Source organism: Gorilla gorilla, chromosome 1 (genome assembly GCF_029281585.2).
Source record: "Gorilla gorilla gorilla isolate KB3781 chromosome 1, NHGRI_mGorGor1-v2.1_pri, whole genome shotgun sequence".
NCBI lineage: Eukaryota > Metazoa > Chordata > Mammalia > Primates > Hominidae > Gorilla > Gorilla gorilla.
The window spans coordinates 23,550,530-23,573,465 of NC_073224.2; the positions used below are offsets into that span (position 1 = coordinate 23,550,530).

Consider the following 22,936-nt stretch of genomic DNA (forward strand, 5'->3'; position numbering starts at 1 on the left):
ACATGAGTGGCTTCCTGGAGTGGAGGCTCCAGCTCTGCATCCTGAAGAGGGACTAGGAGTTCCTCAAGGAGGAGGGCAGGAAGGAAACATCTAGTGAGAGGAAGCGGTAGGCACAGAAGTTTGCAGCCACTTGAAAAGCAGGGAGGCACAGGACCTTAGGACTCTTCTATAGCAGTCCCGTAAGCCCAGAGGGAACCATTTCACAGTGGGACAATCTACGGCAGCGTTGTCCGACCAAAATACTTGCAAGCCACATGTGTGATGGATTTCAGGAGCCACTGAAGGGTCAAAAGACAGAGATACAATTAATTGTAATGACCTGTTTTTATCTTAACCCACGTTGTCCAAAGCTTTATCATGTCACCGTGTGAGATACCTCACGTTCTTTTTCATGAAGTCTTTGAAATGTGAGGTGTCCTTGACACCAAGAAGGCATGCATGAGTCTAGATGCAGTGTGTATATATAGTGAGTAATAACCTCTGCTCACGTTCCTGGGTCCAAAAGAGAGATCAGGACAGCTTCAAGGGAGAGGGCTAGGGATGAAAAAGGAGATAATGTCGCCCAACGCTTCTGAGGGGGCAACAGACTGCGCCAGGCGCTGTAACCCAGGAGGAAACGGAGGCAGCAGCTTCTCCCACGTGCTCCCAAAGGTGTCTGTGTCAACAGCATTAACTACCAAACAGAGCACTGAGGAACACTTGCTAAATGTTGCCAAGTGCCTGGACACCAGATCACAAGGCTGGCCCAGAAAAGAGCAAGTGCACCCGTGGGGGAGGAGGGCAAGTCCCCGTCGTCGGTCATCCCAGGTCACAGGGGTGCCTTTCCCTCCACTGCCAGGGAAATAATGCACATGCAGGCTGCCTAATGTGGAAATGTTTGGATATGGAACAGAGAGGCTTGCAGGCCGGCGGGGAGGAGGCAGGGTGACAGTAACCAGCCGCACCGGAATGACGATGGGGAGCGCTGCATCCACGGCTTGCCAAGACCCCAGCAATATCTTTCCTAATAAGTCTAGCAGTGCCTGAGGCTCGCCTCCGAAGAACAGCCTCTCCCTTCTGCCTCTGTCTTCTTTAAGGGAGAGGGAGTGCAAGCCAAACCCAGCAAGCACTTGGACGCCGCCCTGCTCTCCCCGGGGCTCTGGGCTCTGCAACAGATCCGCTTTGTGAATGAAAGAGGCATCTCTCCAAGATGGCGCGCTCTACCCTGCGGGCACACCATGCACACGCCACTCCTCCAGCTGGTCTCGGGGACTGCAGTCCTTCTCTCCTGGATGGGTTAGGGGTGGGGGGCTGTTGAGAACTTTCCTCCTCCTTTTCTTCTTCCTCCTCCTCCTGTCTCCCTAACCCTGGAAGGGGGCCATCCACTGAACTTCGGAAAGGGGTCACCCTCCCTGAAAAGGGGACTTGGATTGCTGCATCCAGAGCCACCCCCTGTGGTCCCTCAATCTAGCCACACTCAGTTGCTAAAGCAGGGAGAGGTTTCCTAGTCCGGTGTTCCGGCCCCACGCAAACGGAGCTCAGGATGACGCCGCATGTGTGTTTGGGTCAAAGCGCTTTTAACTGTGGCTCCAAGAACAGCCTGTACAGCCACTTGAGTTTCCCAGTAACAAGGAATGTACAATAGATGAGACTTTACTGGCAAAACAATTTAAAAAAAAAAGGGAGAAGAAGCAGCCCAGCTTTGTCTCTTTATAGGGTCCTAGAGAACCGGTGGTGGCTGGGTTGAAAAGCACAGCGCTTAGCCATTCAGCAGTTTATGACTTCAGTTTACTAAGTCCTTGCAACAAGGTTACCGGAGGGGTTTTGCCAGCTTCTAGACCCAGGTGCGGCTGAAGGTGAGCTGCTCAGGGACAGTGGTTTTCTTGCCACTGGGAGAAGGTTACCAAGAATAATTTTCCTGCCCCAGGACTTGTAGATGATTAACGTGTTTCTTTCGGTTAACCAGAGAGTTAATGGTTATTCAAAGCACTCTTTGATAATGGAGGGTGGAGGGGAGAAAATGAATGCGTTAACCATTAATCCAGGGAAATGCCATAAAAATTAAAATGGAAAACACTCAACCTGGGAAAGGAATTCACTGGCTGGAAGGGTCAGCCAGGCAAACCTGGTGAGGAAGGAGGAAGAGAGGAGGCCAGAGGGAGGCCTTACAGTTCATGTAGACTTAGAGCTGGGTTTTGTTATTTTTTGTACCGTTTCCTTGTTTCATTGCTCCGAGGAAACAGAGTAGAAATAACAAAATCACAAACATGGGAACATTACAAATAAAGTCAGTTTTATTGGTCTTTTTGCTCCAGCCTCCCACAGCTGAGCCTGTCTGACTTATCCCCTGTCTGCCTTGTTCCCCGGCCTCTTTGGGGAGCAGGAGGGGAGCTCAGGCAATCCATGCTTGGAGAAAGTCGAGAGTGTTTTTAGGAGGCTGGTGCTGACAGAGGCATGCAGCTCTGACTCCCGGCCTCTTCTTGGGGCCACACTGGCCAGCACCCAGGCACAGCCATCATGGTGCCTGCCCCAGTCACCCTGCTGGCCCCTGGGGCAGCATCCTCAATGTCTTGCAGCCAGCCCAGTGCAATAAACAGGAAGACTTTGGGGAAAAACTCCTGCTTGGCATAAGCTACTCCCAGTCACCATCTGGGACACGTCATGATGAGCTATGAGCTGGCACCAGTGGGAATCTCTGATGAAGGATGGGACTCCCCGAAGCATCACACATGTGTGGAGCATTCTCTAGTATGAAGATCTTTTTAGAGTACGAAGGCCAGATCCTGCCCTCAAGGGGTTTACAGGCCATCAGGGAGATAAAACAACCTAGGGCAAGTGCTGGAGATGCAGCATCAGCCAACTGCTGAATACACTCAAAAAAATGAGAGCCCACTGGATTGTCTGGGAGCCTCCTAGGAAAGCTGAGTTCAAGCTGGGCTGGGAGGTTGGATAAGGCTGTGGCCGGGAGAAAAGGGAGAGGCAAGGCAGAGAGAGAAAGGAATGGCAGAAATGTGTAAGAAAGAGACCTATTTGAAGAAGAGGAGAGAAAAGAAGTTAACACTTGGAAGATAGGTTTGGGTCTGTCTGTGGGAGCCTCGTTGCCCAGCTGCATTTATACCCCATCACTGGCACTGTGGGGAGCTTTGAGAGGAGAGTGAAATTAACAAAGTCGGGCATGGGAGGAGGTAGGGTCATGAAGGATGAGAACAAGCAAGTCACCATGTGGTTACAACAGTGGCCCAAGGGCGCTCTCCAGGAACACGGGGGGGGCGGGGGGGGGGGGGGGGAGCCCAGGGCAGGAGGAGGGCTCCGCTTCCTCTGTGCTCTAAAAAGGGAAAGGATCAAGGGGTGAAGATTCCAGCCCCTTTGGAAGTGGAGGAAGCCCCTAGCTTCCTCTTGCTACAGGGAACCCTGTTCTCATGGACCTGGAGGCCAGGGCCTTTGCTGAGAACATGGCAGGGGAGGGCAAGGGCTCACAGAGGGAAAATTCAAAAACTCCAACAACTACTGGGAAGGAAGTGGAGTGAGGAAGGGATGAAGAGAGTGAATTTGTGGGTTCGGTGGACAAGGTTATCTGGCTCTTCCTAGCATCCCAGGAGTTCAGAAAGCACAGGGTAAAAGCCACTTACTTTCTCCCTCTACCTTGATAGAGGGTTGACTATGGGCTAGTGCTGGTCTAGGAACTGAGGGGAGATGAAGGGCCTCAGATACATGTTCTCTGTCTTCACCAAGCTTGCTGCAGAGTGAAGGTAAGAAACATAATACAATTGCAATAAAGAGAAATGGACATGGGTCCTGCCCATTTGAATCAGAGATTGTTAGAAATACAGACTTCTGCCAACTGATTAAATCCCACCACCACCACCGCCACCACTATCAGAAACTTTCTTGGCACAGGGCACAAGCTTGTGTCTTTTTTTCAAGGCTAGTTCTAACACACGGTGTAACATCCATGAGTCAGATTGTCTTTGTTTCTATCCCAACTTTACCACTTACTGACTCTATGTGTGTGTGACTGCTCTTGCCTCAGTTTGTTCATCTAAAAAATAGGATAATAGCAGTACCTACTTCGTAGGATTAAATGTGATCATTCTTATAAAGTCCTAAGAAACAGCCTAACACAGCAGGTGCTTAGTAACTGTTGGCTGTTCGCTAAAGGGCATGACTAGGGTTGTGGTAGGGGAAAAACACGGTGCTGTGGGAATCCAGGTGGGTGATCTAACCTGGACCTGAGGGTCAGGGAAGGCTTTCTGGAAGAGGTGACTTCCAAGCTGAGACATGCAGGAGAGTGAGGAGTGAACCAGATCGCATGGGTGAAAGTGAGAGTTCAAGCAGAGAGAACAGCAGGTGCAAAGTTCCCAGACAAGAGATCCAAAACCATGGAAGGGACTGACTGTGGTTTGGTGGGGCTGGAATGCAGGGCGAGGCAGGGCTGTGGAGGGGCAGGAGATGTCCAGATCCTGGAAGTGTTTGAATTCTATCCTGAGGGCCACAGGAAGCTGCTGCGGGGCTTTAAGGAGAGATGGATCTGATCTGTGATTTGAGGCATCCCTCTTGCTACGGTTTGGAGAATTGGTTGAAGGCACAAGCCCAGAGCCAGAGGCGAGTGAGGAAGAGGTTGACATGATCCCAACAAGGGAGACAGAAGGTCTGAACTAGGAAAAGGGCTGTGGAGAGGGAGAAAGTGGGCAAACTGACAAGCACCTGGGTGGCCGATGGAAGTGGGGGGCTCAGGAAGATGAGCGTGCCAAGGGTGGCTCTGGACTTGGGCTTGAGCAACGTTTCCACTGGATGGATGTTGAGAAAGGGAACATGGAAATGGAGCACATTTGGGGAGAGAAATATAAATTCAGGTTTCAGTACATTGAGGTTTTTAGTGCTTATGAGATGTCCCAGTGGAGATGTCTGTCCACTGGGCAACTGGACATCAGGCTTTGGTGCTCAGGACCTATGGTGGGTTGTAAATATATTTTTGGAAACCATGAGCATTTAGAGCTGAGGCTGAGAATTGACATAATGTTCAGTGAAGACTAGGAGATGCAGGAGGGGGTTCATAGGCTCAAGGAAACAGTATTGAAATGGGTGGGCCATGGGCCTACAGTGGAGTAGAGGATGGATAAAGTCAGACAGAGTTCTTAGCAAGTGGCGGAAGAGTTTGTAGTCAGACAGGGAGACCTCTGGGCCCAATATTTTTGAAGTGAGACAGTTCTGTGTGACTCTGAGCATAGCCATCAGCATAGCCATGTGTATGACCAAAGAAGGCAATGAGGAAGGTGAGTGGTCAGCTCAGGAGTGGACACCCTGAGGCTGAAGACACTGAGAATTCCCAGGAGATGCAGCAGAAAAGAAGAAGCTGGATGTGGGACTCACTGGGGAAGGTGAGGTATGTCCCTGTGTCCCAAGAGGAAGAGGGCAAGAATGAAGAGTGTACAAGAAATATGAATTGCCAAGAGACTCTAGACAGTGCAGGAACACAGCTGCAGAGGCCCCCTGGAGAGAAGCCCACCATCCTCCCCTCCCAGGGACTGACACGGCAAAGGTATAGATGGCTTTGCACCCATCCCCCACCATCTGGCTCCTGCAGGAACCCTGACCAGGGAAAGCTGACTTCAGAGAAGGCAAATATGCCAAAACCCATGTTACAGAGACATTCGCGTGGTATCTCACCTATTTGTGCAGGCAGAGAAAGACTTGGCATCTCTCCCAAGCTGTATTCTTGACTCACTCTATGAATGAGGGCCTCAGATTTTCCACCTATTAAATGGGATAATAATTCTTGACATCTACTTGCTTCACTTGAACACTATGAATATAAAATTTTTCCCAAGTGCTTTGAGCTCACATTAAAAGGCTCTACCTAAACATTAGTGCACTCACTGCTGGAGTTTCTTGGACACCAATCAACTTAAGTGGATAATAATAAATTCCTCTGCCTATCTTTGTTGAGAGATTAAAAGAGGGAGAATCCCACAAGACCTTGCTTCTAGAATCCTCTGCTCTATAAAGTCTCTTAGGAAAGGAGTGTGAGGATGCACTCAGATGCAAGAGGTGTCTAGAATTGTTTGGTTTTAGAAATCTCCTTCCCTGAGCCATCTGGACTAAAGCATATGGCACAGAAGAATGAGGATGGAGTTGGGTAATACTTTGGGACCATGGGCAGACATAGAGTAGATTCCAGGTTCATTTACTCCCTCACGTGTTCATTTATTCCATACAATTTTACAGAGCTTTTTTCATGGGTTTCCTGCAAAGCATCTAACCGCCAACCCCAGCGTCTGGTTGTCACTGTCTGGCCGCAGAACCAGCTTTCCCTGGCTGGACCTGTCTTCAGAGTCAGGTTGCTTGCCTTGCAGCCCCGTACCCACTCACATTCTCCTTGCTCTCTAGGTCTATGGGGTGAGATCGCTGACTGACAGAAGGAAGTTGTTCTCTGGGGTGTGCGTGACCCAAAGACCAATGGAGGGAGGAAGAATAGATGCTCCAAATGGCCACTGCACTTCTCCAATGTCTGAAGGTGAGATTTCCATAGGGGCGAGGTGTACAGTGATCTTGTCCAGCTAAAGTTTCCCACCTCCCTAAGGAGTTTGTAAGTTTCTCAAGCGTAAGGATCTGAATTCTCTTATCCCGAAGGACTGTTCACACAGTAGGAATGTGTTGAATGCAACTGAATAAATGATTTAGTCCATAAATTTGAGGACTGGATCATTCCCTTTAAGCTCCTGGTGGGTTAGGCAGATGCCAGAGAGGCTTCCCTTGTTCTTCCATAATATGTTGGCTTGCAGTTCTTTATTTTAACTAAAAGTGAAAGGCACAGATCAGAACAGCAACAAAGATGCTGCCCTTGAAGGCTCAATCCTGTTAAATTCACCCCAAGCAGTGCCTCGTTTAAATGGGCTGCCACTTGCCAGGGTTTGTAAAACCAAGTTCAGAAAGAACCAGAATGGAAATGCCCCCTCGGATCCTGAATTTCTTCCGTTCCCTCTCAGGGGTTTAAAGAGGCCCGACACTGACAGAGCTTTCGAAGCCTTTCCTGCTCTCTGGGACTCACCTGAGTTTAGTCACGTTTCTGTTGGCGTAAGGAAAAGCATTTTGCAACCACATCCACCCAATGATAGGATGGGAGGCCTCTCCACATAGTAAGGGTGGACCCTGTGTTTGCTGCAAAGGCTGTGCCACTGTCCACGTGGGATGCTGTAAAAGGGACTCCCACCTGGGTGTGCGGTGACATCAGCAGACCCCTAGGGTCTTTTCCAACTCAAAGCTTCTTTAATCATATGGTTTCAAGGCCGGGCACGGTGGCTCACACCTGTAATCCCAGCACTTTGGGAGGTCGAGGTCAAGAGTTCGAGACCAGCCTGGTCAACATGGTGAAACCCTGTCTCTACTAAAAATACAAAAATTAGCTGAGTGTGGTGGCTTGCACCTGTAGTCTCAGCTACTCAGGAGGCTGAGGCAAGAGAATTGCTTGAACTTGGGGGGCAGAGGTTGCAGTGAGCCTAGATCATGCCACTGCACTCCAGCCTGGGCTACAGAGACAGACTCCATCTCTAAAACAAAAACAAAAAAAATCCTGTGGTTTCAGGTAATGGGACTCTGGAAAGAATGGTGGCAGGACATAGGCTCTGAACCTGCAAGAAAGAATGATGGCTTGAGAAACAGAATTGATTTGATGTTGGGGGCCATCCTTACTAACAGGTCCCCCATGAGCAAGCTAATCCAATTCACGAGACAGAAGCTGGTCATTTGGATAGCTAAAAAAAAAAAAAAAAGCATCAACCATGACCCAGTTTCAGTGACAGTGCACAGTAATGGCCTCAATTAGGTGGAAATTGCGGCGCTCCTGTTCTGCTTCTCCATGCTCATCCTCCTGAGCACTTTGCACCTTGATGGCGATGTGCGGTTGGTACACAATGTGTGTGAAAGGCGCTGGCATAAAAGTGGTTTTATGGCTGTAGCTTGGGTTTGTAAGCAGAGCAAACAGAAAAAAACCTCAGGAATAAAAGGGGCAATAAAATAATTACATAACGCTTTGAACTCACACTAAATACCACCTTTATTTCAAAGCTCTCAATGTGTTTTACAGGCAAGTTTAGAACTGTAGTCGAATCCCCTTTTATCACAGAGGAAACTGAGTCACTGTGCAGTGAGGGCTGGAGGGCATACAGGGTTTGTTACAAGGGAGGGCTCTCGGAGACACCCCCAATAGAAGCCCTTCAGGGAGCGGGCCAGTGGGACAGCACCCCCGACCACACCTTTGTTCTGCGTTTATATGTACAGATTCTTATCCCTATGTATAAATTCTACCCACACATCCCGAGCCATGTCTGAGCCCCTTGACTCTGGCATTAACAATAGGAATAACAACACTTACCAGTTTTGATGCCTACCATACATCAGGCACTGCCTCCCCTACACCTCACTACCATCTGTGAGGTTGCTGTTATTATCCTCATTGTGTAAATGGAGACAATAAGAGGTTCAATGCTCTGGCCAGGTGACACCCCACACCCTCCAGCCCCAAACACACACACACATACCAGAGGTGGCCTCAGAGCACACACTTTCCTTACCACGGACACCTGCTTCCAAAATTAAAGAACCAGATTAACATTTTTCCAAAGAAGCCAGAAACTTCTGTTTATCCCTCCAGTCTTCATTTCAGAATACGGAGAAGACCAGGACAGATTCTGACAGGCTTCCCTTAGAGTTGAAGAAAACAGTTTGGGAGACAAACAGCTAAAGAAAACAAAACCATGAGGTGAGCTGGACAGGCATTCTAAGATCATAACTGTAAAGAGCTCCACAAAAGTTATAAGAGATTGTTAAATAATGGAGAGAATTCCAGAAGTCCAAAAATGTTACTATAGAGTGTTCAAATGAGGAGGAATAATTTTTTTTTTTTTTTTTTTTTTTTTTTTTTTGAGATGGTGTCTTGCTCTGTCACCCAGGCTGGAGTGCAGCGGCGCGATCTCGGCTCACTGCAAGCTCCGCCTCTCGGGTTCATGCCATTCTCCTGCCTCAGCCTCTTGGGTAGCTGGGACTACAGGCACCCGCCACCAAGCCCAGCTAATTTTTTTGTATTTTTAGTAGAGATGGGGTTTCACTGTGTTAGCCAGGATGGTCTCGATCTCCTGACCTCGTGATCCGCCCACCGAAGAATTTTAAAGTATTTATTGTTCTTAGATTTTGTGTGTGTGTGTGCGTGTATGTGTGTTTACTATTCAAAATTTGAAAACCGTCCCATTGAATGTATTTTAATTGTCTAATATGGGAACAACTCAAGAGTGACAAGATTACATGTCACTGACACAAGAACTACCCACTGTGGATTCTGTGGGACTCAATCACTCCTTCTAGGGCATGGCCACAGACCCCCCTAGCTCCAAGGGAACTCTGGCTAGCTACTCATCAAACCCGCTTCCCTTTCCTCCTGGGCAAGCTGGGCTCTATTTCCCAGGCTATTTGCAGTTGAGCATAGCCATGTGACTGGTTCCGGCCAATTTTCCCTCTACCAACGATCTGTAAAACTTCCTGGGCTGGTCATGGTGGCTCACACCTGTAATCCCAGCACTTTGGGAGGCTGAGGCGAATGGATGACTTGAGGTCAGGAGTTCAAGACCAGCCTGGTCAACATGGTGACACCCTGTCTCTACTAAAAATACAAAATTAGCCAGGTATGGTGGCGCATGCATGTAATCCCAGCTACTTGGGAGGCTGTGGCAGGAAAATCGCTTGAATCTGGGAGGCAGAGATTGCAGTGAGCCGACATCTCGCCACTGCACTCCAGCCTGGGTAACAAGAGTGAAACTCCATTTAAAAAAAAAAAAAAAAAAAGAGCTTCCTGGGCAATTCTCCACTGTCTCTCATTACCATCTGTCTCCTGGAGGTCAACACCTGGGGAATCTAGAAAACATACATCAAGGACGACAGAGCCTTCATCTGCCTGGAACATGAGGGGCTGGTTGGAACAGGACCCCTTCCCCATTCCCTGCTGCTGATTAAATGTGACTGATTTGGTGTTGAGAGCCATCCTAACTAATAGATCCAACATGTGCAAGCTAATCCAATTCATGGGGTAGAACCTGATCATTTGATTGCTTAAAAAAAAAAAAAAAACTAACCACAGAACAGTTTCAATGACAGTTATAACATGTTATAAAATGTTATAATAGCCAGCATTCCCTTCACTAACAGAGTAATTTAGAGATAAGAATCCGCCCTCTCCAGGAAGGTGAAAAGTTTGATGATCTTCTCCCCCCATAGCACAGTAGAAAGAAGCCAGAGGTGCAGAGATACTCTGTCATTTTCTTTGTTGAATTGGTGGACTGTGATAAAACTCAGCTTCTTCAGTACCCTTTCTGGAGGCTCTAGGCTGAGGATGACAAATTGGTTTTGTCTTGAAGCCACCTGCAAATGATTGCTAGTCACTGCCTGCACTGAGACGGACTCTGAGGCCAAGTCGAGGCTTAGCAGGAAAGAATACTGTGACCTACACGCCTTCTCAGCCAAACGCACAGAACACGAATGGCCACATATGTGCTCGTGTCAGCCAGTGTTCCTGGGGGCTTGTCCATGGGCAGAGTCCCAACATAAGAAGTGGGTTCAAATGCAAGGCAGCCAAAAAAACGGGAAATATTTAGTTCACTCACCTAATCCTGGTTATTTTCAGCTGATCAACAAACAGAAAAGCAGAAAACCCCAAATTTGACTGCTCTATCTGCTTATCCTTCTGTGAGCCCTTCTAAGCAAGCTTTGGAGAAGAGCCCCACATGCAGCTGTGGGGTTTAATTAAATCCTGTTCAGGAGGAAAAGATAGAGTTGGTTGTCAGGCATGTGGCTCAGTTGACTATTCGGAGTTGGAGTCTTTGCTTTTGGGCAGTGAGGTCTCAGGAGCCAGGGGACCTCAGCCAGTCCCAGTGAACTGAATGAAGGGTCACTAGCAGAAGCAAGAGGCGCCATGGGGCCCCAGGAAGATCAGGAGCCTGGACGTGCCTAGTTCCAGCACATTCTGTGGAGCCGTTCACCAGCCGAGGAGCCGGGAAGTCTGGCTTCCAGCCCAGCCCTGCCTTTGCTCCTGGCATAACTTTGAGCAGATCTTTCAACTTTTGTGACTCAGTTTACTCACTTGCCAAATGGAGATAATCATATGGCACTCAAAAGACTTTTGTAAGACTCTAATGAGTGTTTATAAAGCACTTTGGAGAGGTTTATAGTTATATGAGCTGGGAAAGGAATTACAAATTATTCAGAAGTAAACAGTATTTAGAATCTGAATTTCTCAGCTACCAACAGGTTTTCCTAGATGTTTACAAGACTTTCATAACAGGACACCCTGGGGTTCCATCCATGCCAGTTGGTTTCATTCAGAGCAGCCCTCCTCCCTGAAAAGCGTGTCACAGGCTTGGGGAGGCTCATGCAACCACGTATGGCACATTTTGCAGCTCTCAAGACAAGAGAATGACTGGATTTAGAAATGGAAGCCACCCTCAAGACTTTCATTTTCTTTTCTCTTTTTTTCCTTTCTTCATTTTAATTTTACTTTTAGAAACTGGGGATAGCATCACAGCAAGTCTCCACAGACCTGCTTTGAAAGCCAGATAGCCTGGCATGGTTGCATGCACATATAAGCTCAGCTACTCTAGAGACTGACGTGGGACGATCACTTGAGCCGGGAGGTCAAGGCTGCAGTGAGCTAGGATGGCGCCACTGCTCTCCAGCCTGGGCAACAGAGCAGGAAGACCCTGTCTCAAATAAATGAATAAATGAATGAGTAATAAATAAGTGCTAGATAAACCTGATTTTTCCCCAACAATAACACCTCTTCCCAAATTGGATGTCTGCTATCCCTACCTCCATGAGAATTTGCGCTGCATGTGATAGTAACAGATACCCATTCACAAAGAAACACATTTCATTCCCACAGGAGTTTGGAATTTTAAAACATAGAGTACTTGTGTGTAAGGAGAAAAATAATAACATCTGCTGAGTCTCCATGTGGAGTGTTGTCCTCCACGCTTCCACTTGCCTTTTCTCTCCCTTGTTTGCACAATAACACTGTGAGGGTCGCTAGATGTTCCCATCTCCAGTTTACAGAGGGGACACTAAACCTAACAGCAGGAAGCTGCCCAATGGCAAAGGCATGTACCCGGTCAGTGTGCGGTGGAGCACACGTGCATGCCTGGGCATACCCTCTTCTGCTTCCGTGTTGTTGCTGCTGCTGCACCATCAGCAGCTGTACCTAGTTACTAAACACGTGAGTGCTGTACAGGTATCCCAAACTCTGCCATAATCCCTTGCCCAACCGCCAGGACCCTGAGCCACCAAGCACAATGAAATAGGTAGGATGTGGAGGGCAAGAGAGAAAGGAGTTCGAGGTGAAAGTCGGTGGTCTCTGGCTGGCTGTCCTTGGGTTGGCCAGAGGAGAGGGAGGGGCAGCAGGAAAAGAGGGGCTCCCCAAACTTTTAATATTGGTAGAAGAGCCCAACTCAGTTCTTGTTTTATGCTCTGTCTCAAAGACCAGCCTGATCCTGCAGAACCATTTGCTGTTGGATTCCCCAGTGAACACCAGCCATGAAACCAGAGCATCTGAGTTTCCTCCTAAATCATTTCCATGAAGAGGGGTGGCCTTCCCACTCCCGATCCACACTCGGAAGAATTGATAGGAAAAAGGGACCCATTTTCTCTGGAGATAGCCTCCCTGTCATCAAATCATTTTCACGTCTATGATTCCATCTCAGCCTGAAAGAGCAGGAAGTCTTTGACAAGAGAGAGGGGACATCATCAGAAGGAACCAGGTTCAGAGAGTTTCCCACAAACCACTCAGCCTGGCCCTCAACACCTACCCCAAGATGGCAACAAATCTCCATGCCTGCCATAGGTTGGCCATTCAAATTCACTCAACAGACCTGTCCTTGGAATCCCTACCATAGACTAGCTGGGAGGTTTACAGCAAGATGTGAAGGAATCATCCCTGGCCTCCCACAGATTATAATCTAGAGAGGTAACAGAAAAACGGTATTGATTCCAGAAAACTGCATTCAAGGAGATGAATAAAGGACAATGGAAGTTAACTCTTCACTAATCAAACAACCATAGGTTTTCAGCTCCAGGTGCTGGCTGTTCCATCTCTGCCTGGGATGTCTTCCTGCTCCAGGTCGCTTTGTTTTAAGTCTTCCACACCCTCCTGGTGTATCACAGACGATACCTCCTGCAGGAAGCCTTGCTTGATGCCTCCATTATCTCTCTTTCTCTCTCTCTCTCTATCCTTTGAACTCCATGGTTCTTAGCTAGTATCTCCCTGATGACACCTTGTATTTTCCATCCACATAATTTCCACATCTGTCTTAATGCCCACGTGGCTCTGTACCCCGCCTAAGGGCAGGACTACATCCTGTACATGATAGGTGTTCAATCAATATTTGTGGGATTTCATTAAATCCTGTTGAAAATCTTACCAAGTAAAATAATGAGGACCTGTAGTTATATTTGCTGGATTTAAAAGAGTCCTATAATAGTGTATAGTTAACTTTAAAAAGCAGATTATAAAATAGAATATATAGGACAACTCTGATGATGTGACTATAGATGCATCTTGTTCCAATCAGGGTCCTGGCTAAAAGCAGAATTTATCAAATAGGGTCCATAGGAAGAAGCTTTAGTGAAGGGACCCCTTCAAGAGCTGTGTGCAGAGTGAAGTGAACAGACAGGAAGGTGACACCCAGGCTAGCAAGGCAGGGCTCCCAGGACCCCATACCCATGAAGAACAAAGCAGGTGGAGAGAGTTTCTGGGGCCTGGCTAGGACTGGAACCATAAAGGGTGGGGGGCGGTGGTGGAAACTGAAGCCAGGAAGGACAAGCAGCCTCAGAGATGAGCACGGACAGAGAGACAAGCGCAGACACAGAGACGAACGTGGACACAGGGAGCGGCTGTCTCAGGATTTCTCTGTCTGCCCACAGGCTTGACTCCTGCAGGTGCCTCTCATCAGCTGAACTCACAGGAAGCCAGGGGCCAAAGGAACCTGGGTAATTCCCCAAGGGGGTCAGCCTCCCAGGCACAGTGGAAGGCAAAGGATGGCTCCATGGCGAGGGCAATGGATACTCACACAGAACACACTCAGGAGAACCAGGAGGGCGTGCTCCAGAGGTGCATGGAGACGCGATTAGGAGGGAGAGTCAGCTTTTTCCTTATCTTTTTCATTTTGTTTTGTTTTTAGAACAAGCATATATTGTTTCTATAATCAAGGGGAAAAATGGGTTTTCCATTCAACACTCTGACCTAGAAATTCATGCAGGGGAAAAAATAAAAAGGCATATTGAATAGTGATCTGTACTTTTTAAATCTCCTTCAAAGATTTTCATCTCTACTTTGTAAAATTAAAGACACACCTAACTATTCATGTATTCATCCAGTCAGTGACTTATTTGTTCAACAAATATTTTTCAATACGTTCTATGCTGGATCTTGGAGATAAGGCTGTTAACAAGGCAGATGCAGGGCCAGGTGTGGTGGCTCATGCCTATAATCCCAGCACTTAACGGCCACCGAGGTGGGCAGATCACCTGAGGCCAGGAGTTCAAGACCAGCATGGGCAACATAGCAAGACCCAGTCTTTTCAAAAAATAAAAAAAGTTAGCCAGGTTTCAGCTATTCAGGAGACTGAGGTGGGAGGATCAATTGAGCCTGGGAAGTCAGGGCTGCAGTGAGCTATGATGGCATCACTGCACTCCAGGCTGGGCAACGGAGCAAAACACTGTCCCCCACCCCCCAAAAAAGAGCAGGCGTAGTCCTGGACCCACAAAGCCCAAAATCTGGCAGAGAAAATGGGCAGGGGACCATAAACCACAAGGCAGAGAGGAAGGGTCCCAGGTGACAGGTGAGAGGTGGTGTGAAGCAGGCATGGTGCCCCAGTATGCACCTAGATTTACCTCTTCACTCGCCCAAAGAAGGGACGTGGCAGGCTGCTTCCCAGAATCACACAAGGCAATATCACTCTTTTTCCATGAAAGACTAGAGCCATAAAATAAGTCCGCACCTTCATTTCTATTGGGCTACCCTTCCAAACTCAGACTAGGTCTATGCAACATGAAATGGATTCAGATTTTTTAAAAACCATTTTAAAAATTAACAAACTAAGTGAGTATTTCATTAACACGATACCACACCGTGGAGCTTACTAAATGAGTGGCTGCTTCCAAGTCCCTCCAGAGAGACGCCCATCCCCATTTCTACTGTCCCCTTGCTCTGCACAAGCCCTGGATGCAGCCTCAGCTTTCCTTGGCTTTCCTCTTTAGTAGCAGCGCCTGTATTCTCATATTTGTGAATCCTTTTGAAACCCCCAAAATATGGCAGACTCTCATGTGATAGTGGTTGTATGTTTAATATTTCTTGATTAAGAAAATACATGACAAAAGTCTATAATGAATTTAGCCATGCTTTTGAATAAACATGCATTTTATTAATTATAGCCATCTACATAGATTCAACAAATAACAGCTCACATGGCTGGGAAGTGCTGCTTATTCAGTCTACACAGGCAATGCTTGCAGGGCACATGCATTCTCAGGCCTCTTGCAATAACTCTGGCTACCCTTCTACCCCAGGGATCTAAGGCTCCCAGGTCAGAAGCTTGAGAATGAGTGATTTACCATCACAGGTTAAACCAGCCCCACTCCAGTCACTCAGACCGAGTGCTTCAGAACTTTCCCCAGAGTGGAAGAGGAACCTGCAAATCCAATCGAGACAGACTTCAAAAATTGCAACCTTCAGAGTTGTAGGGAAATACGGGGAAAGGCTGGGTTCGAGCCTCAGATCTGCTCCACACTGTGCAACTGCTCTCTCAAAGCTTTGGTTTCTGTTTCTACAAAATATATCAATATCATCATCATCTCTATCCAGGGAGCCCATTTAAAAATCAGGTGCAGCTGCTTCGGTGAGTGATGGGATTAAGGGTGATTGCTGTTTTTCTTCTTTAATTCTATTAATTTTCCATGTTTCCTACTATTATTATGTGCTGCTTTTATACTCAGAAAATGTGCACTTTATTTCAATGCTTTGTAAACTCCAAAGTGCATTACATGTGACTGTGTCCTTATCTGTGCGATGAGGGTGGAAATAGCCCTGAACTTGGGCTGCTGTAGGAATTTGTAAGTTGTCATATTCTTATTGAGCACCTACTGTCGAGTTAAGATGAAATGAATTAATACATGGAGAGCACGTAACATAGTGCCTGGCACATAGAAAACATCGTAATTGTATTTATCTGTTTGTTGATTGATAATTACTGCTACAGATACAGGAGGTGCACAGAGAGAGTGTTCAAGGACCAAACCTATTCTCTGAACTTTGTTTTGACAGCTCCCATGGGCACACTGGGGACAGTTCAGTCTACCTCTCCTGACCACAGGAAAAGTAGATCAAGGTCAGGCCCCTAACACCACCGTAATCAGGATGTTGACTGGTCAGGGGCTATAAAGCAGCACGGCTCTGGGGTAGCGTCTTTAGATCTGAATAACTATTTTCAGAGACAGGGTGCTGTTGTAGTTCTGCCCAAACAAAGCTTGCCATATGGACCTACTAAGTGTGGACACAGCTCTTGATGTGAAATCATGGTCAAGCAGTTTTCCCTTTGCATGCAAAGAGGGGAATGAACTAACATTTACTGGTTGTCTCAGTCCATTTGGGCTGAGATAACAAAATACCATGGACTGTATCTTATAAATAACAGACATTTGTTTTTTACAGCTCTGGAAGCTTCTAGCTTATAAATAACAAATCTTTCCCACAGTTCTGGAGGCCAGAAGTCTGAGATGAGGGTGCCAGCATGGTCGGGTTCTGGAGTGGCCTCTTCCAGACAGCCTGCTTCCTGCTTCGCCCTCACTAGCCCCTTACTTATGAGGGCACTAATCACCTCTGTGAGGGCTCCACCCTCATGACCTCATCACCTCCCAAAGACTTCACTTCCTAATACCAACCATCACATCAGGGTTAGCTTTCAACATGGGAACTTCGGAGAGGAGACACAGACATTCAGACCACAGCACCTGGGAATATTTTAGCATTCTGATAATACTCCAGCCATTACTTTATCTCATTTTGGCTGACAACAACAAATGAGACAGGCATGATCATGTCCCAGTGTTCAGATGAAGAAACTGAGGCTCAAGTAAATGTAAGAAATTTACCTAATGTCAAACAGCTAATAAGAGGTCAAGCTGGGATTCTGACCTCAGTCTAGTTGACTCAGACTTCTGCAAGCCTCTCTTCCTAATTTCTACCTACTCAGAAACTTCTAGAAGCAATTTTGAATGCTGATCCTAATCTGCAAAGCCCATTTCAGTCTTCCAAGTGTAGAGTCCACAAACCCAGAAGCCTTTGGCCCTTTGCTCACTTACCCTTAGGCTTTTTCTTCTTCTTCTTCTTTTTTAATAATACAGATGGGGTCTTGCTATGTTGCCTAGGCTAGTCTCAAACTCCTGGGCTCAAGGGATCCTCACACCTCAGCCTCTCAAAACACTGGGATTACATGTGTGAGCCACCAAACCAGGTCTCTTTTTTTTTTTTTTTTTTTTTTCTTGACAAGGTCTTGCTTTGTCTCCCAGGCTGGAGTGCAGTGGCCTAAAAACAGCTCACCACAGCCTCAAACCCCCAGGTTCAAGCAATCCTCCCACTTCAGCCTCCCAAGTAGCTGGGACTAAAGGCACATGCCACCATGCCTGGCTTATGTTTGTACTTGTTATAGAAACAGGGTTGCACCATGTTGCCCAGGCTGATCTTAAATGTCTGAGCTCACACGATCCACCTGCCTCAGCCTTCCAAAGTGCTGGAATTACAGGTGGGAGCCACTGCTCCTGGCTATTTTCAGCTTTTTTATCCCACAAATGGTAAAGAAAAATGGCCAACAATGCCTTGAGGTTCATCTGGGGGCTCTGAGATCCTTGGTCAGAGTAAGACATTCTTTAATCAAAGTTTGACGTGTATGGGATTGGGGTCCATTGAATTCTCTGTAGTTAAGGGATCTGATTCCAACAGCAGGTTGAAGGGAGGACAGGTGTGGAAGAAAGGTCTTTTCAAATAGAGGGACATCGTCATTCACTTCAAATAAATGGAAGCCAATAGTGAGCTGTAAAATAAATTAAGAATAAATGGTAGGAATTGAGCCTATCATTAAGTATTTATAAATCAATAATTAAAGCCCATCCTCACTATCTCCTACCCATTTTCTCTTAACTAGTATTGTCTTAGGTCTACTAAGGTCAATGATAATTCTCAAGCCAGTGAGCTCTCAAAATCAGGTGCTAGAAAAATAATAAGCTCTTTCATCTTCAAAGATTAGAAACCCCCTAACTAGACCAAACCACAGAACGTTAGCCGAGTAAGCATCATCCTTTAGAGATGATGAAAGTGGGGCCCCAGGGTGGCCAAGTGGCTTGCCTGAAGTCTTATTGTAGGACTACTTTAGAGATGCTAGTGCCTGGACTGACTGAAGGTAAGCAAACACAATATCCTGATGACCATGAGTCCAAAAGTCACTTGACACTTAACTGCTGGGGACACCAATAATCTAATTCAGGGAGAATGAAAATAGCCATTCACTTCTTGGTAGAGCCTGGCATTTCCTTTGGAAAAAGACTCTATAATGATGAAGACCAACACAAGTGGGCTTGGAAGCCATGATCAACAAGCAGGGAGATGGCTGGAAATTCCACCTGCATCTCCGCCACCCCTGAAGAGGGCAGCCAGGCTGAACTGTCCCACAGACCAGGACAACCCCAGACTGCACTGCCCATTTGTCTTTTCATCTCCAAGCCAGCAAGACACATTACTACCGTGCTTTGTGCAATCGGTCAGTTTGGAGTTGTTGTAAGAGATAAAGTGAATTGTGAGACCGCAGAGTTTTGGCCCTTTCTGAAGGATATCCCAGAATATATTTGGGCTACCTGAGTTCTTAACTCCAAAAGGTTGAAATTACCTGAGTTCAATATCGTTGTTGAACAGCACACATGGACATAATAGAAGTAACTGTCTGTCATCTACAACCATGCATAGGAGCTCAAATAACCCAGTACTGTTTAGTGACAGTAAAATTTTTCTCACCTGAAAACGAAGTTGCAATAATTTATACAGAAGCTATGGCTTTCAAATTATATTTTTATCTAGAGAAACACAGAAATTGTTTCCCGGTACAAAAAGGCTGATGTGGAAAGGAGTAGATCACATGCATTCTGGGTGGCAGTGAGACTTCTGCTCCAGAGGAAAAACTGGCTTCCTGGAAAATGCACCAAGTTGGAGAATGTGGATCAATCCCAGCTGTATTCCCGGCAAGATTTAGATCTACCCAAACAGATTTAACATACTCGCCAGAGTCCGGAGTCGACCAACTCATCAGAAAATGGACAGATGTTCATTTGGAGCCTCAACATCGGGAAAGTGCTGTCTTCTCTTCCTATCACTCCATTTGGTTCTCTGTATTAGTCAAGTGAGTAAATGCCCAGCCTGACCCAGCCACTTCCTCTGCAATATAAGGAGGGCAGCAATTCTTTGTCAACAGCATCTGTGGCTCTCTGAGGTCTGGATGGACAGTGCCTTGCATTGTTGTGTATGTAAATGCATGTTCCCATTATTTTACACAATACTAACCCACCACCACCACTCCCTGCAGTGCTTGGTAGCGCTAAACGAGCTGGCCTGAGATTTCACATAGGGCAAAAGGGGAAATCGAGAGCATCTTAAGGGAAAGTCCAGTGAACGTAAAATAAAAGTTCCTTCAGGGCCCCCAAACACATGGCAATACTTCAAGGTGTGGCCAAGAAAGGAGAGGATGTATTTGGGTAGACCACCAGAATAACAGCACTTGGAGTATGTTGATACATGATGGAAATGTTGCTAAATGTCACTCAGTAATATAGCCCTTGCCTCCATCCACAAAAATAATAAATATCAGCATCTCTCGATGCTGAACGCAGAGCCACCAGGATCTCCAAATTCCTACTATAACTGCCAAGGACACTGAGTGTGCGTCCAAGTACTTCAGTGAATCCATCTTGAATAATCTGTCCTCTGACGTCCAAGCCAAAAAGAAAACCTGTTCCCAGACCTAGCAGGGGTTTTAGAAACTAGGTAACTACTCACCAAGGAGACATTGAGTACATTTGCCTGCCTGTGAAATAATTGTGATAGAAAGGAATCAATTATGGACCCATCTGCAGTTCATTAATATGATCTGTTGAAAAAGAGGCCAAATTCACCAAGTCAACCCAAAAGTCTAAAAATAGGACTAATGCGAGCCTGGCTCAGCAATAAAAAGATCCCTGCATCTTCTGGTGTAGGAGCCCCTGGGTCCTTCCTCACTCTTTACTACTTACCCTCAGTGGTAATTGGGAATGAAGGCATTTATTTTCTTTCCAGAAAAAGAGAAAAACACTCCGTGAAGATTATTGTGGCCAAAAATACCATCCTGTGCTGGTGAAGGAGAAAAAATCAGAGATTGCTCTCTCATAGCACAAATCCTGGGTGTTTTAAAGATTTCTAAAGGGTCTCCTGTTAAATGGTTCAAAGGGATACATCTTCCTTGAAGGTAGTAGGGTGGCAATTCCCAAAGTATGATATGGGCAAGGATTTTAAGAGGCACATAGATGAATAAATTTTTGGTAATAGCTGTATTTATGGTAATGTGTATTATGCATTAAGAAAATCGTAGCTAGCGTAGCCAACCTGTGACTCCAAGTTGCTTAGAATTAGGATAGATCTAAAATATGTTATAAGTTTATAAGTGGAATTGTGCAAGTGTATAAGTACTAAATAAAAGTGATGAAACTGGCATGCAAAGATGCAAAATGAAATCAGAAGATAGCACATGAATTGCTAAAAGTTGGGAGATACTACTCTTAGGGATGAAGCCAGATGGGTTCCCATGGCTTGGGCCAGTGATGTGGTACACAAAATCATTTCCACAGCCCCAGTAGACTTACTGACAGTCTGGGACCTCAGCAGTGTTGCAAGATCTACCTGGTTTCTTACCACATTAAGAAGTCTTAACCCAAATGGGCTGGTCCAATGGTAGTGGGTTATCAGAACTTATTAAGATTAGTGTCACTAAAGTTGGTGTTCAACCCCCCACTCAACCACTGCTACATTTGACTGGGAAGAAGAAGAAGAAGAAGAAGAAGAAGAAGAAGAAGAAGAAGAAGAAGAAGAAGAAGAAGAAGAAGAAGAAGAAGAAGAAGAAGAAGAAGAAGAAGAAGAAGAAGAAGAAGAAGAAGAAGAAGAAGAAGAAGAAGGAGAAGAAGAAGGAGGAGGAGGAGAAGGAGGAGGAGAAGAAGAAGGAGGAGGAGTGGGGGGAGGGGTAGGAGAGGAGGGGCAGGGGGAGGGGAGGGGGAAGGGAGGGGGAGGGGAGGGGGAGGGGAGGGGGAGGGAAAGGGGAGGGAAGGAGAGGGGAGAGGAGGGGAGGGGAGGGAAGAGGGAGGGGAAGGGGAAAGAAGAAGGAAGAAGGAAGAAGAAGAGTTAACCACAATAAACTGTGCAACAGAAGGAGATTCCTTTTATAATCAACAGGCTCAGGGCGTATATTTTTGAAGTTAAACCACGTGCCCTAGTGCCCTGGAGGGCAACAAGTATAATATATTTTTGCTGTTTTGGACAAGCTTGAGGCTACAGGCACAGAGAAGGGATTCCTGCAGGCTTTTGACCCTTTATTCCATCCCATGACCTCATCCCTGATAAAATAAGCAGGGGTTTTTGAATCAAGCTTGTCCACTGCCTGGACAATGAGGGGCAAGAAGCACACGGACTCTGGATGTACCCATATGGGCCTGCGATTTTCGGCATACCTGGTGGGAAAGTAACTTTGGAGAGTGAGCCATCTGCTCACATGGAAGAAAGAAGAATCTGATGCCTTTCTACTCACCACAAAAGCGCTCACCTCTAGTTTAATAAACTGTAGCTCATTCCCACGATGGGATAGTGTGTGGCTATTAAACAGTATGAGTTAGACCAAACATGGAAATAGGGAAAAAGAAAAAAAGGAGTTGCAGAATAACATTTTAGCATGATTTGTTTTTGTGCAAAATAAAAGCATTTACATATGCTTGTATGTAAACATAGAGTATTTCTGGAAAGATTTATCAAAACTGTTCATGAAAATTACTTATCCAAGTAGGGCTCATTGGGGAGGAGGACCCGAGGGTAGACAGGCAGATTTTAAGCTCCAGTTTATAGCTGTCTGTGCCTTCGTAATTTTTGCAGTGACCTCTATTGCTTTTATAACAAAAGCCTTTTTGAATGATAGCAAACAATGGGGCAATATTTAAAAGCTTATGCCAATGCCCCAGGAATATTTAGTCCATGAAACATATGTTGGAGTGAGATGCTCATTTGCATTTACATAATAATCACAATAGATAATATATATTACATAGTAATCATGAAATATACTTAGATTTACATAATAATCATCACACAGAATGTGTATTGCTTAACGGTCATTATAAAACCTATGTAGGCAGAAGCACAGGCATGGATCTGGAGCACTTAAAGGAGCTGGAGGAGAGGATGAGACTAGATCCCCCTTGCTGTGAATAAGACAGCCCCTCTTGCTGGCAGTAATCACAGCCATGAGTTGACTGTCCACCACGGCGGCACTAAATTAGTCACATCACCTACATTAGCTCTGATCCTCACAATAACTCTCAGAGGTGCTGGTGAGAGCTTCTATTTCTCTGTTTTACAGATGAGGAAACTGAGACTTTGGAAGTTTACCCCATTATCAAGGCAGAGAAGCTAACTGTTCAGCAACACTCACGTGGCTCTTTCCATAGTGTAGAAATTGTGAGATTACACATTCTGGTCCCCTATCTCAGGGGTCCCCAAACCCAGAGCCACAGACTGGTACCAGTCCTTCGCTTGTTAGGAACTAGACCGCACAGCAGGAGGTGAGCAAGTGAAGCTTCATTGGTATTTACA

General features: G+C 46.3%; 1 long non-coding RNA gene across 1 annotated transcript; it reads right to left on the reverse strand.

Annotated features, from left to right (window-relative positions):
• Positions 1 to 14,457: 14,457 nt before the first annotated feature.
• LOC129529072 (uncharacterized) lies at positions 14,458 to 19,476 on the reverse strand. The gene is made up of 3 exons (XR_008674455.2): positions 19,333 to 19,476; positions 19,073 to 19,244; positions 14,458 to 18,098 (listed from the first exon to the last, which is right to left on the reverse strand). It is a non-coding gene; the product is annotated as an uncharacterized lncRNA (long non-coding RNA).
• Positions 19,477 to 22,936: the final 3,460 nt, after the last annotated feature.